Raw genomic sequence first — 17,054 nt, forward strand, 5'->3', positions numbered from 1 at the left:
TAATGTATTTAAAAAGCGTTAACCCAGATTTCTGGATGAAAATGGATCATATGCAATATATCACAGTATTTGAAGAAATGTTTACAAATCTCTATCATCAAATATTTTGTTTACCATAATTAAAATCGGCTTGCATTTAACTTTTTACTAACTTGTCCAAAAATGTCCGTGATAAAAATGCATAGAAGTTATGAATATGTTAGATTAGATGGCAAAGGGGGATTAAAATTGCTAATCTACTGATATGAAATGGGACTTTTTTTAGATTATCTAGGTGGCCCAATGTAATCACAAGGGTTCTTTAAAAATAAAAGTGGAGGCAAAAGGAGAGTCATGTCAGAGACACGTAATGGAAGAAAATCTCCACTGGCCACTGCTGGTTTTGATATGGAGGTGACCCAGTAGCCAAAAAATGGGCAGCTTCTAGAAACTGGAAAATACAAGGAAATGGATTTTCTCTAATACCTCCAAAAAGGAACACAGTCATGCATATATCTTGATTTTAGACCAATGAGGCTCATGTCAAACGTATGATCTATAGAAGGAGAACACAGTAAATTAAGCCACAAAATTTGTTGTAATTTGTTATAGTAGCGAAAGAAAACTAGTAAAACTAGTAAACAGTGTGTGTGTATATATATATTATATATATATATATACACACACACACACAAATAGTCTATTAATTCATGCTTTTCCCTTTTCTCGCTCTTTTTTTTTTTTTTAACATTAATGCCTGGTAAACAGAAGTTCTTAATGCTACTTTTTGAGTCTCTTAACCACTGTTACTGTGGTTAATGTGTGTATATGTTTGCAGACAACAGACACATATGCATATATATATATGTATTTTTAATTAAATTGTTATATACGTATATGTATGTGTATATGTGTACATATTTCAAAGGTTCATTTGCCATTCTTTCTTCTAGGTGCCTATGGGAAAGTTGAGTTTAGCTGAGAAAAGCCATCCTGAAACTGAAGAAGTAGTGAAAACTGAATGTTAAGTTTAATTATCTTCTAGGATATTCACATATGCGTAGACACGTAAAGGGAAGGAACGAGGGAGAAAAAGAGAACCAAATGTCCACAAGTGCTGAGGATTAAGAAATAAATAAAGCCATATCAAATATTCAAGTCTTCAAAGGTAAATAGATAAGTAAATAAAACAAATATTATACAATAAGTTACTGATAAAAGTAAATTTCTTTGGGAATAAAGACAGTATAAAACCTGAGTTTTAATTTTTGCTCTGTCATGAATTACGTAGGTGATATTAGAGAACCATCTATATCTCTATACTCATTTCTTTATTGGTAAAATGGAAATATTTGATTATGTGAGCTCTAAAACCATTTTCTGCTATTATTCAATCAGCCTATGATATAATTAGATGTCTGACTTACAAATAAATTTCATTTATTAGTAAGAGCAGAGCCTCCTCTCCCTCCATCTCACCTTCTCCATTCCCCACCAAAAACATGCCTTCACATAGTTCCCCCTGCCCATGGTTGTGGCATTAGGCCATAAAGATAGAGGCAGATTAATCATGCAGATATGTGGATGTTTTTAATCTGTTGTTAAGTATCCCAGAAGTATGGCTGCTTAATCTAGGTGCCCAACAAAGCAAAACCAAATTGCATTTGAGTTCTCCTTTTTAAGATTCCCAATTTCTTTCTTTCTTTCTTTCTTTCTTTCTTTCTTTCTTTCTTTCTTTCTTTCTTTCTTTCTTTCTTTCTTTCTTTCCTTTTCTTTCTTCTTTCTTTCTTTTCTTTTCTTTCTTCCTTTCTTCTTTTTTTGATTATATTTATTTGTTTTTTTTATTATTTTATTTTATTTTATTTATTTGTTTGTGAGAGAGACCAAGCATGAGCCAGGGTGAGGGGCAGAGGGAGAAGCAGACTCCCTCATGGAGCAGAGGGGCTAACAAGGGTCTGGATCCCAGGACTCCAGGGTCATGACCTGAGTCGAAGGCAGACACTTAACTGACTGAGGTACTCAGGAAACCCTAAGATTCCTAACTCCTCCAATATTCCTACATTTGTCTAAAGTACAATCAGTCATACTACCAAACAATAAAACTCACACAAATACACAAAGGCAAGCTAGGGTGATTTCATATGGATGGTCTAAAAATCTTTCATTGAAACATAATGAAAACATATATTTGTTTCAAACAGTAAGGAAAAAAAAAAAAACTTCGAAGTTCAAAGCTAGATTTTCTAAATATCCCCTGGGAAATTATACAAACCTTCATTTTCACTGTTTAACACTTTACAGAACCACTAGCCCATCTGTTTAATAAGTATGCACAATGAAAATAGTCCTCCTTGCTCTCTGCAGAGATTAAATAATGATCACCCAAAGACGTCAGGCCCTAATCCCCAGAAACTTAAATGTTTATTTTACAAGAAAGAAGAGTCTTTGCAGATGTGATTAGGGTCTTGACAAAGGGAAATCACCCTGGATTATCCAGATGGGCCCTAAATCCAATCACAAGGTCCTTGTAAGAGAGACATACACAGGAGAAGGCAATGTGACCAAAAGGCACAGATTGCAGTTATGTGACCCCAAGCAAGGGAATGCAGACAGGCACTCAAAGCTGAAAGAGGCAAGAAACAAACTGTTAGACCTTCAGAGAAAGACTGCAGGCCTGTTGACGCATCATGATTTCTGTCCTGGAACTGAGGTTGAACTTCTAGTCTTCAGAATCCTGAGAGTAAGTTCTAAGCTACTAAATTTGTGGCAATTTGTTACTGCAGCCACAGGAAACCATTCCAACCTTCAAAACAGCTCTGCCTATTTTTATAATATTTAGCAAATCCATTCTCTTACACGACTTACAGATGAGTTTTTAATATAAGGACTGAAGTTTACTTTAAAAACAAAATAGAAAAAATATTTCATTTAATAGTCATTTAGCATTTAAAAGTAGAATAATAAATGTGTTTCCATTCAGAAGATGCTTAGATATTATTTATCCACGTTCTCCTAGTTCATAAATTATTCCTAGAACCACATCACTTTTTAGTAGGCTTTCTAGTACTCTAGGTTCATGAGGTAAGATTTAGCTGGCATTTAATATCACATAGATTAGTATATAAAATATTTCTTTATATATAAATTCAATATAGTGTTTAAGAACAAGGAGAAAGATTTGTAAGTTATAATGACTTTCCAAACTATAATATTAAGGTCATTTTGAATATACAAATTTAATGATAATAGCTTTAAAAACTCATGGAAAAAAATTACCCCAATCAATTACTACAACAACAGTTTTCTTATTTAGATAAACTCTTAAATTGAATACAAACTCTTAATTTAGTTTTAGATATACAGAAAAATGGTAAAGATAGTAGAGTTCCAATATGCCCCACATCCAGTTTCCCTATTATTAAATATTCTACTTTATAATGATACATTTGCCAAGATTAATGAACCAATATTGATATGTTATTAAGTAAAGGCTATACTTCATTGACATTTCCTTAGTTTTTACCTAATGTTTACCTAATTACTAAAAATTAATGCTGAGGAAAACTAAAGCATATGTAAATAAAATGGAGAAATATTCATATTCATGAATGGAAGACTCAGTATTATTAGGATGTCAAGTCTTGATCTATTGATTGAATGTAATCCCAAACAAAATCCCAATAAACTATTTATAGCTATAACGCATTGATTTTAAAATTCATATGGAAAGGCAAAATACCTTGCCGAGTCAACACAATACTAAGAAAGAAGAAACTAGAGATGTCAACTCAATTTTAAGGGTACTTATAAAGGTACAGTAATCAAAATGGTGTGGTATGGCTGAAAAATGGACACAAAGATTAATGGAGTATAATCCAAGTCCTGAAGTAAACCCACACAAATATAGTCACTTGATTTTTGATGGACGTGCAAAAGAGAAATGATAATCTTTACCATTTATAATGGGGGGGGGGAGCACACAGACTCTGTGACATTACACTTTTCACAAAAACTAAATCAAAGTGGACTGCAGGCTTACTTGTAAAATGAAAAACTATAAAACTTCTAGGACGAAACAAGAGAAAGTCTACGTGACCTCGGTTTTGTGATGAGTTTTAGATACAACATCAACAGTACAATCTATGGTAAAAATTATTGATAAGTTGCGCCTTACTAATTTCATTGATAAGTTGGGCCTTATTAATTTAATGTATATTTATATTTTCATTTCTAATATTTATTCATTGTCTTGTCTACTTTCAATACATACAAATTTCGTACAATATTTGTTCTATGTTCCCACTATTAGTATATACTTTTCTATGTCATTATGTAGCCTTTGTGGGGTCCATAATAATTTTTTTAAAAGTGTTTATATAATTTAATTAGTTTTAAATGCAAATGTAGAAAAATATTTAACAACTGCTAAACCAAAATATGATGAATATCCTATGTATACCTAAGTCGGGCTCATGGGAACTGTAATTATAAAATCGTGGTAATTTTGATATTTCTTTGACTAGAAAATTTATAGTATACCAAACACTTGTATATATGATTAGTTCAAAATTAATGACTACTACTCTCTTGTTACATTTATTATCAAATAGTGAATGGAAGTACACTTTTGTAAGACCAAGATGACTGAAAAATATTTCCTTAGAGAGTGAAGGTAACTGTGAAATCACAGATATAAATACAAAAGTGGTGCTGGATAATGTTTTATACTATACAGGGATTTTGTCTCAAGAGAAAAATGATGAGACTCTAAACATCTGTTGAATTTTAGGAATCATTTCAAATGTGTCTCAAGCGAGACACACTCATGTTGACATCCAGAGGCACCGCAGCATTGTTGTAAAGAGCATCGCTGTTAATAATACTTGGGATGAAATTCTGATTTTGCCATGTGCTAGCTAGGTGCCATTCTTTCTATGCCTCAGTTTATGCACTTCAAAACAGGAGCAATACAGTGCCTTTTTTCAGGAGAATGCTTTGGACTACATAAAATAATGTGTGTTGCATAGATAATGAATATGAACCACCATAGTCGTATTTATAGGTAATATATAATATATGCCTAAAGTGCAAATACCTAAACATGTGAATTTAAAATAGCCAAAACTTAATATATGGTCCTTTAAAAATGAAGGACACCTCATTTCATGTACACACATCCATTCCATGAAAAAGTAAAATATCCTCTCAATTTGATATGATTCCAAACACATTAGCACATTCTTTTCCGTTTTTTTTTTTTTTTTTTTTTTTTTTTTTTACACTAGCACTTTCTATTGCAATTCAAGACCTACATAGGCTGTTGAAAAACTTATGTGCATACACTGGCAGATGAGAATGCATTTCCCAGAAAATAATTTGATTGTTCAAGATTCTTCAGTTAAATGAGTAAATTAGAATTTTAGTGACATGCCTATATTAACTGCCATTGAAAAAAATATTTTTGGAATATTCTTAAAAATATATCTGTGTAGTCTAAATTGTGGCCTTTGTGTCTTTTAAAAGTGTTTTAAGGTTGTTTTTTAGTGCAGGTAAGGTTCACAGAAAATTTGAGGTGAAGTACAGAGTTCCCATATACTCCTTGTCCTCTCACATGCACGGCAGTCCCCCATTACCAACATCCCCCACTAGAGGGTACATTTGTTACAACTGATGAACCTGCCTTGATAAGTGATAATCACCCAATGTCCACAATTTATGTTGTAGTTCACTTTTGGTTTTGCACATTGTATTTTTTGGACAAATGTATAATGACACGTATCTACCATTATGGTATCCTATGGAGTATCTGCACTATCCTAAAAAACCTTTGTATTCTCTCGGTTTATCCTCTCCCTCAGTGCAACAACCTAGTCAACCACTGATCTTTTTTTTTACTGTCTCTAGTAGTTTTGCCTTTTCCAGAATGTCATATATTGGGGTTATACAGCATGTAGCCTTTTCAGGTGAGTTTCTTTCATTTAGTAAGACATATTTGAGGGTCTTCTATGTCTTTTCATGCTTGATAGCTTATTTCTTTACAGACCTGAATAATATTCCATTGTCTGGATGTACCACAACTTATCGATTCACTGGCTGATGCACATTTTGGTGGCTTCCAAGTTTGGGCAATCATGAGTAAAACGACTATGAATATCTCTGTGCATGTTTTTGTGTGGTTTTAATGCCTCTGGATAAATGGAAAAGAGTGTGACTGCTGCATCACCTAGTAAGAATACATTTTAAATTTGTAAGAAACTACAAAACCATCTTCCCAAGTGGCAGTACCATTTTACATTCCCTCCAGCAATGAATGAAAGTCCCTGTTGCTCAATATCATAACCAGCATTCCGTGTTCTCAGTGTTCTGGATTTTGACCATTTTAATGTGTATTTGGTATTCCATTGTTGTTTTAATTTGTATTTCCCTGATGAGTATGCTAGGAAGCATCCTTTCATATGCTTATTTGCCATCTGTATATCACTTTTAATGATATTTCTCTCAGTCTGTTCAGGCCGCTATAGGAAAAATATCATAACTGGGTTGCTTAAAAAACAAACAACTTCACATAATTCTGGAGGCTGGGAAATCCAAGACCAAAGCTCCAGATCTGATGTTTTGTGAGAGCCAGTTTGCTGGTTCAGAGATGGTCATCTTTTCACCGTGTCTTTGCATGGTAAAATGGGGAAGAGAGTTATCTGGGCAATCTTTTATAAGACCATTAATTTCATTCATGAGGACTCTGCCATCATGACCTGATCACCTGCCCAAAGCTCTACTTCCAAAAACTACCACACTGGAAATTAGGTTTCAACATATGAACTGTGAGGGACAGTTTCTAATCAGGTTGTTTGTTTGCTTATTGTTGAGTTTTAAGAGTTCTTCACATAATTGGTATAACAAGACTTCTAGCAAATGTGACTTTTGCAAATATTTTGTCCTAGTCTGTGGCTTGTCTATTCATTCTCCTGACACAATCTTGCACAGAGCATAAGACTTTTTTGAATTTTAATGAAGTCCAACATCTCAGTTCTTTCTTTCATGGATTGTGCCTTTGGTGTTCTATCTAAAACGTCATCGCCATACCCAAAGTTTTCCCCTATGCCATCTTGTATGAGTTTTATAGTTTAGTGTTTTCCATTTAGATTGATGATCAATTTAGAGTCAATTTTTGGGAAGCGTATAAGATCTGTGTATAGATTAATTTTTTAATACATGTACATGTCCAGTTGTTCTAACACCATTTGTTGAAGAGGCCATCTCTGCTCCACTGTACTACTTTTACTTTATCACAGATCAATCGATGACATTGATGTGGGGACTCTATTCTGTTCCATTCATCTGTTTGTTAATACCACAGCATCTTGAGAACTGTAGTTTTTTTATTTTTTTTAAAGATTTTATGTATTTATTCATGACAGACACACACACACACACAGAGAGAGAGAGAGAGAGAGAGAGAGAGATAGGCAGAGACACAGGCAGAGGGAGACCCAGGCATGCAGGCACCATGCAGGGAGCCTGGTACGGGATCTGATCTTGAGGCTCTGGGATCATGTGGTGAGCTGAAGGCAGACACTCAACTGCTGAGCCACCCAGGCGTCCCAAGGACTGTAGCTTTACAGCAAGTCTTTAAGTTGTGTTGTATCAGTCTTTCAACTTTATTTTACTTCAGTATCATATAGGTTGTTCTGGCTTTTTTGTACACAAATATTTTTATTTGCAACATTCATTAAAAATATTTCTGCATGGAGGGGTGCCTGGATGGCTCAATTGGTTAAACGTCCAAATCTTGATTTTGGCTCAGGCCATGTTCTCATGGGTCATAAAATCAAGCCCTTCATCTGGCTCCATGCTGAGCAGGGAATCTGCTTGACAATTCTCTCCCTCTCTGCTCTCCACCCTGACTTGTATGCAATTGCTCTCTCTCTCTCTAATAAATAAATCTAAAAATATTTCTACATGAAATACACACTGTGATGATTTTTACATTATGTTATACCACAAAATAATATTCATTTCACAGGAAATGATTTGCACAGTTACTTATTCTCTTTCTCTTCCTGTCTCTCACTCTAGTTCTTACTCCTGTACTTACTCTTGGTCCCTCTGCAACAAATAAGCCCACACTGATTTATTAAAACAGGTAAAATGAGGGACACCAATTTTTTTTACCATTTAAACATAATACCTAACAGTTATAAATGAATATTATCAGAAATGCTGAAACAAATAAATACATTTCTCTACGGAGAAAGACTCGCTTTCTAGGTACATATGTGCTCAGATCCATATAAAGTCACAGATTGAAAGAAAGAGGTCTCTATACTTTCCTGATCTTGGTCTAATGCTATTGTTAGGATGCTGAGTAATTAAAAGGAGACATAGCTATTTCTTACACTCTACTATCTCGCACACACTACCTCTCTAAACAAGAAGGTAAATTTTCTCCTTTGTCAGAATGCTTACCAGAGTGTGGCTTTATTTAATAGCTAAAGCTATTAAAAACATCTTTGTAATGTAATACTTACATTGCATAATAAGTGTTACATTTGTATAAATTATAGGTAAAATCATTAGATAGCAAGATAACCAGATTTTGATACTCATGCATCCTACTTTTTTATATAAATGGCCACTATGTTTATAGAAATACAATCATCCTACAGATTAAAGTCTGAGTTAAAAACATGTAAGTCCCGTATCAACAAACTGGTTGTAAGAATTTAAATTTTAGAGCTTTTGTGAGATGCTTTGCTCCTTTACACTTTGTCAAAGCTGAGACATAGAACAAAAAAAATCAGGTGGCTTAGACTGCCCTTGAAATGTATATTTTGAATAAAACTAGTCACATTTACCTAGATTTAGATTGGTTAGAAAAAATCTGAAATTTTGACTTGACAAACAGCTATTGCCTCAAGAGATATGGAGATTAATCCAGGTCGCTCACAGAACATTTGTGCACCAGATGCCATAACATTTTCCCAGGTGGAAGAAAAGCTCCCCAAATAATAGAGAACTACATATAAAGAGGATAACTGGCTAACAGGGGCTTATAGACCTTCAAAATAGTGTGAGGCTATAAATTATTTAGGAAGATATAACTAGATAAATTAGATAAATTAAGAAGGAATATAGTATATCATTAATGAGCAACATTTTCTGCCATAAAATGTGGAATTGACGCCGATAATTGAGTAAAATCTCCTGGTTGCTAAAATTGCCAGTTATATTTGATTTTACAGTTTAAAAAAAAGTGGAGAAAGGAAAGGAAAATATAGTTTTTCATGACAGAGTATGATTAAATAATTTATCAAAAGAAAAAATACGATATCCGAAACTGCATGTCATCCTATCTTTGTTTTTTAAGAATCTATACACAGTGAAATAAAGTCCTATGAATTGAAACTATACTTATTGTTCCCCAATAGTGAGTACAGACATTAAAAACACTCTTTTAGTAACAAACTACTTTAGTTTAAGGTTAAACTGCAGTGAAAATTATTCTAGTCTATATTTTTTAAATTTAATTTCTATTCCCACTTTTCTTCCGATGGCCAGTTGTGTTAGGGGTATGATTATTTATTGTGAAATATCACTTGGAAGTTATTTTAAAAACCAGGCTTGAAACATTATTATGAAAGATTTAGATGCTAATTTAAACAAATTAAAATGTCCTTGCAATTATTATTACTGCCTCCCAGAGGCCTGATATACTTTCCCTTTCTTGTATCTGCTCTCTAGTCTCTGCTTCGGGGAATAGTTTGCAAGACAACTCAAGCTGCTGAGAGCTTCTGCTTTAGAATCTCACATGGAGTGTTTTCTCTGTGTGTGTTTGCTGTAAATAATTAATGGGTCTAAGTGAATCTAGATTGGCAATATGAAATATGATATTCACTATCTTAATCTCCTTAGATTAAGCAGAGGATGCCCCATAGGGGTTCTGGCCCCTGGAAAAAAGCATAATAATGCACATGAAAATTGCCTACTTAATCAGTAGTCTCAGAGAGGACTGTGAAAGTTAACATCATAATAATCCTAAGAAGTAGGTTATTATTATGACTTTGTTAGACATAAGGCTAAAACCTCACACATTATCCAAATTTTTAGGGTTACGAAGCAAAATAGGAATTGGAAAGTGATACTTCTTTTCACTTATATTAGTGATTCAGTGGAAATTAAATTTGCATCTGTCATGCATTTGAGTTTTTTTTATTGATGGTAGTGAAATCATAATGCCATAACGTTATTTGCAGTATGCAGACCTCTCTAAGACTGTGTCTCAACCCTGTAAATAATGGAAGGGGATGGAGTGGATGAAATAGAGGTAAATAACTGAAACTGAATTTTACGTTTGCACAAACATCATGAAGAGATCCAGAATTCCGGTCCAGGTAAATTGAAAAAATTACACTTATGCTCTGTGTGAAGAAAGGAGCTTTGTAAAAAAAATACTTCTCTATTTTCTAGCTCATGGAAAGAAGGCTTAAAGAGAGACTTTCACAGAAAAGACTAACATATTAGCAAAAAGTCTAAATCTAGATCATGGGTTCCTTAGAATGAAAGGCGACATACGGAGTTTGAAATTACAAATGCTTAATTATGTAAAAACAGAATGCTAAATGGTAAGAATCAAGTGGCTGACTGTCACATTATTATACCAGCAGAGGAGAGAACAAACATTTTACTCAGAAATGAAAGAAAAATGAAACATATAAGAATAATTATTTTTAAAAAATTTTTAAAGTAAGCTCTATGCCCAACATGGGGCTTGAACTCACGACTCCAAGATCAAGAGTCTCATGCTCTACCAACTGAGCCAGCCGGGCACCCCTATAATTCTAATGGACACCTTAGTATAACTGAAACAGAGATGAAATAATAGAATTTTAGAATATATTTCACTATCATTTTTTATGTTTAACATTATCACACTGAAATGGCAGCCACAGAATATCATTTATTAACCAGTTATTAGATTTTTCTTACCTCCATTTATTTTTACATATAGCTCTGTAAAACTAATAGCTTATTTATCAACTGAATAAATTCTATTTTTGATTGGCATGCTTTCAGAAAAACCATTTTACTTGAGTTGACAAATACTATAAACTGCTCTGACCTAAAGCTCAGATATTAAAGAGTGTTATTAAAGATATTTAGTACCAAGTTAAGTTTTCTTCCTGATACATCATGAAAATTCAACTATCATTGGAAATGCAAGAGTGCTAGATAAAAAATTACTTTTAGTAGTATGTGTCAGAAAAAGAATATTAAAGATATTTACGTTTAAATCCTCCATAGAGTTTTCTTTTCTAAAAATGAAGGGTAATTTGAACCTCAGTATTAAGCTAGATTTGTTTTAGAAAATATATTGATGGGTAGGATTACAGATGTGAATTTAAATGTGTTGGTATGAAATCTGGCCTACTTTCACACTTGGGTAAGTACATTTATAATAAGTATAGTGACTTACACAAAAATATTTTTACTACATAGTATAAAAATATTGGGAAGTCTCTAAATAATTGCTATTTCATTAAATGATTTCAACACATGCATCACTATTGTATATAACCTAGAAAACTCAAGCGAATTCCCCTCTGAAATAAGGTTTTTATGAGGTTTCCTGAGGGCACCAGAAAAAAATGTGGCATAATCCTTTAGTAACCAAATTATTGATTAGGTACCAGGTAAGTGTGCTTGAATTTGTACAGGGAATCTTTTCCTATGATAACGCTATTGTGGATCACAGAAAAGAGACTAATAACCTAAAAGCATGAAAATTATGATATCAATTTTCATCCTGTTAGAAAAGGAAAGTCATACTCGTATTTTCCTGTCCACCCTCATCCTACTCTCCAACTCCTGGGCACTATTGGAATGCGATTCTAGATGTGAAAGACAAGACTGAATAAATGATTAAAGGTGCCTTGATAGACATGATAAATTCATCCTAGGGGGAAAAATAGGGAAAACATTCCCATCAATGGAATAAATGGAGAGATGAACTTATTGAAGAACGAAAAATTCACATTTATTTTAAACTCACATATAACTAAACATTTAGCATGTCTGAATAGCACCTAGATTAACTACTTTTGCAGGTGAGAAGCGATTCAATTTCTTTCTTATCTCAAAGGAAATTTTTTTATTCTGCATTATAGGCTTTTCATCTGCAAAATCTGATTTCAAAAATTACTCCTTAATGAATAAGAGACAAGGAAAATACAATGATCTTTAACTGAAAGTATTAGCTTCCATTTTCTTCCAAATTTGGGGCATGAGACTAATCCACTTCCTCATTGCCAATTTGGAATATAATTTTTTTTCTCCTCTTGTGAAAGTCTGTCGTGGTAATTCACATACCAAGTAGAAACACTTTAACCCTTTCATCACACAATGATAATCTTTAATACACTCTTGTTATAAACATTCACCTGCTGAAATAAAAACAAAAGGAATCAGCAACCAACTGGTTGATTGCAACCAACTGGTGAATCAACTGATTGAATCAACTGGTGATTACAACCATGATTTAGTAAATCCATAAGTAAAGAGCAGGGTAGGTTGCTTTTTGATTATTACAATAACCAGAATTATAATATTTATAAACTTTTTTCTTTACCAACAGCTCTAGTATATATTTATTTTCTTTCTCCTTATATTTCAGTAGCGTTATTCCCACACTCCATGGAAAAAAGCCAACAAACAGTGAAAATAACTTTAAAGCAACCTATTGCAATGCTGAAGCCAAAGTATCAGTTGGAATGGTATACACTTGGACAGTCGTTACTATGATATTAAAGGAGACAGGCCATGCCTGACCTGCCGTTGATATAACCATAGGCTGGCAACACATTCCTCAAGAGCCACACAACCTTCTATCATTCAAGATTGGTGGAGGACAGATGTTTTCCATCAGTGTGATAGTATTTTTACACTGCTTTCATTAAACTGTCATTTCCTAAACTGCTTCAATTTCAGGCCCCTTTTATCGCTTTGTTAGTTTTAATGCATTTCTCTGTACCTTGGGTGACAGGAAGGTAGCCCTAACTTTAATTGTGTGTATACTTGCCAAAGATTGGGCCGTATACACTCACAGTAGCCCTCGGTGGGATTGTACCTAATTGTAAAGTGAAAGCAATATTGGAACAAGCAGCAGCATAAAGATCACTAGTTATTCATGGCGTGGAGACTAAGAAAGATTATGTATGTATTAAAATGCTTTGAAGTGAAACATTTATGCAACTTACTTTGAAGGAATCAATAACTTTGATATATTAGCGCAGGTGAAAATATTGTTCATTTAACAGAAATGGATGTAAGACAGAAATAAAAGGGACATTCAAAATCAACAGCTATCTGGAAAACTAGAAATCACCCTCAGTACAACTGAACTAAATGATCCTTTCTGAAAGTTCCCCCTTCATGTAAAAGGTGTGCACTTCCTATCGCTTTACTATTGAATGGCGATATTTACTTGAATTTCGTCATTTAGATGTTTTTGTTTTATTTTATTTCTGCATGACCTGTGAGATAGAACCATCGGGACATTAGTTCGAATAGGCTTACAAAGAGGAATTTATTCCTAAATTATAATTATTAGAGAATGGTGGGTATGTATCACCCATGAGTACAGAGACAATTGATAAGAAAACCTGTTATATATCAGCTCATTCTCATTTTGTGCTGATTTCTCCTACACCCTTGTGAGAAAACCAGGAATAAAAATTCTAAGACGGTTGCTTTAAGATGAAATGAAAATCCCCTGAGTTTGTCATCCGGCTGCACAGGTTTTAGAGAATTGTAAAAAATAAAAATGAAGAGAAGTTTATGTTTAAATGTTAAAATTTCTGCATTTGGAATTCCTGAAATTAATATAAAGATAATAAATTACACTCTTGATCACTATGAAGAGTCATTATCTGGAATTTTTTTCACTGACACTCCACTTTTCCTTGCAAATCATACTTCTGGGTTATTACCACAATGATGAGTGTAGTTGTTAATGTGGACTCTGATCTTATGGTAATAAATTTGTATTCCATTAAAAAGAACAGACTGTAAATTAGAGGTCAGTTAGATATTATCACAATATGAATTAAGTTCTTTGATTGAAATTCATTTTCTTGGTTATATTTTGGTTGTATTGAATGTTTCTGAAAGCAAACAAAATTTTGTGGTGCTTATATATTTGCTCAATAGACACTAAACAAATAATCAAGAAATTATCTCTATGAAAAAAGAAGACACATTTTCCTCCATACTTACTAACGTACACCACATAATATGAAATTTAATTAGCAAAACTCAATAATTCACAAAGCTGGTAAAAGAATGATAATGGACAATCATGGCCTAAGCACAGGGACAATATGCACAGATATATTTCATTAATGGGATTAATTTAGAATTGTAATTAAATAGATTACTTACTAGCCCACACTATAATTTCATTAAACTAAATGATAAAGCTTCATCACCAAGCATCAATTAAAGAACCTTCTTAATTGTGGCATACATTGTACAGTTTCACACATTCAAAATAGACTGACAAGTTAAAAAAAAAAAAAGAAGATTCTTCTTTTACCCTACACTTAGGAAGTTTTTATGCAAAACAGTTAACAAATCTAAAACATAGTTTTACACCAAGAAAATTATTAAAATTGATCAAAATTTTATAAAAACTAATCTACCGGTAAGTATATGGAGAATTTAAAAATTATTCTCCTGTGTATTCCCTGTCTAAACTTAAAACCTTTTATGTGTATGTCTGTGGAAGTATTTACCCATATACAAGACTAGAACAACTCTGATTTGTATTTCCTTTGCTAATTAACAAACATTTATTGAGTGTTTACTACGTGTCAAGTCCTGTCATAGGTGCTGGGAACAAATAATAAAGAATTAGAAAAATATAATGCTTATCTTCAGAATGTACTATTTGAATTTTGTAGAAAATTTGATGAACAAGATTATGTGAAATTTTATTGCCCTGTACTAGATTTTATTTTTCCCCTTTATTAAAGTTTTTTTCATTTTCATTCATGATTTTTAAATTTATTTTGCTTTATGCAATTTTGTTTATATACTTCATGTTCTAGTATAGAAATTGTCATTGTATATTTTTATTCACATATAGTATGTGAACATATTTTTCATGTAACACTAGACTAAATGCACTATCCATACAATGAACATCTACTTCAATATTCTATTATTTTTTTTAGTATGTTAAAAGTCATTCAAGGATATGAAGGCAGACGAACAGTAGACACAATACAAATATAAAAATATACTTATCTGTGCTATATTAGACAATAATAAACATTACAAAAGAAAAAAATGATTGTAGAAAACTAACTGATTTCTCACAAAATTAAATTGCCAACTATATTTTAATGGCATTCTAAAATAGTTTATACAAATTAGGAATTTACTCTTCCTTCTTTGTTTACTTTTCTTTTGATTGATACCACCTCACTTTTCAAATCAAAATTTTGAAGTGCACTGGGATAAAGTAAAGAAAAAAAGAGGATTTAAAATCCAGCTATTTGAGTTCTCTTCTACTTCAAGCGAATTATAAGAAATTATTTTCCTTGACATATCATAGGAAATGAAATAAATTGATGAAGAATAAATGCTGATTTCCTTCATGTCAAGAATACACAAGTGCTAATATTTTATTATCTTATCCAATGGATTTAATAATTTGATATTGAGTTTTGTAAGTTGTGAAGAAGTTATTTATCAGAGTAAACTTAATTCTATTCTTTCAGGTAAAATAATGTATAAGTTTGTATATTTTTTTCACTTTGTAAAAACTTAAAAATTGTATACATGAATGAAAGTCTTGCATCAAACCAGATACACAGTATGTGATAGTTGAAGATTAAGTAAATTAAAGTAAATCACTCATTGATTTTTAAAGAAAATTATTTAAACTAATGTTTAAGTTTTTACAAAGTGGAGTGTAGTAATTACTTTTTACACATGCAATGCTATTGGGCTCACATTCACTGTTATATTTAATTACACATTTACACTAGTCACATATAAATACAGATTTTAATGTAGATTAAAAACAAGTAAATCATGCATTTCTATAAACTTCAAATCCCTTGGAAATATTTTTAAGCACTATGTTATAAAAGAAGTCCCGTCACTTTTTTTTTTCACTAAAAATTAAGCCAAGAAGAAGAAACATCTCAAAAGTATCTTCAATAATTTTATTTGAAAAGGGAATATGACCCTTTTTAAAATATAAGGAGAATGTGCTACATTATTATTTACTTTTTAATTCTTCTTAGAATCTATCTTATTCCAAAAAATTAGCTATTTTTAAGCTTTTTGAAAAGCACTCAAAAAACATGAGTTTGAGAAAATATTATCTTATTATATTATTAAATTTGCTCTTATCTTCAAAAGTAAGCAAGGGAATGGACATTTATTTTTCTTATCCTCATTCTCAAATGATTAAATGGGCAAGATTTTTCATCTCAAATACTACAAATTTAGATGCATTTTATTCCTATCCTATTCTATCCGAAGATTGTGCATTTAGAATCTGCTTATGAAATATAATAAATTAATTCTGTTCCAATATTAAATACTATGGTTATGGTTATCTGCTTTATATGTGATAACAAATGAAAACTTTGTCTAAAATGAAAATTGAAATCAAACATTTCTAAACATTTTAAAAGTTCTGCATCTAGACCCCCTCAATAAGCCTCATTCTTCGTGTTTTATGGACATATGCAGTACACATATAGGTTATGTCACATACTCGACAGTCTTAATTAATCAGGATATTTTTCTGCAATATCAGAAGCACCTATTTCAGAAACAAACCCTAAAGACTAAAACAAACTTAACATTTGGTAAACATAACTACACAATATAGTTTAGTGTGTTTTTTTCCTGTTTTAAAATAGGCCTTCATGTGGTATTGCTCTTAAACTCAAATACCGTATGCCAGAAAGATCCAGACTCCAAACTCTATGCTAAATTGAATTACTTACTCCCTCTTTGTTTTAAATTATGCTCCTTACCTTTGAATGATTGATAGGTCG

At 32.3% G+C, this 17,054-nt stretch overlaps 1 non-coding gene across 1 annotated transcript; it reads right to left on the reverse strand.

The window, feature by feature from the left end:
* Window positions 1–10,732: 10,732 nt before the first annotated feature.
* On the reverse strand, window positions 10,733–10,805 carry TRNAK-CUU (transfer RNA lysine (anticodon CUU)). The gene has a single exon. It is a non-coding gene; the product is annotated as a tRNA-Lys (tRNA).
* Window positions 10,806–17,054: the final 6,249 nt, after the last annotated feature.

Source organism: Canis lupus, chromosome 2 (genome assembly GCF_048164855.1).
Source record: "Canis lupus baileyi chromosome 2, mCanLup2.hap1, whole genome shotgun sequence".
Lineage (NCBI taxonomy): Eukaryota > Metazoa > Chordata > Mammalia > Carnivora > Canidae > Canis > Canis lupus.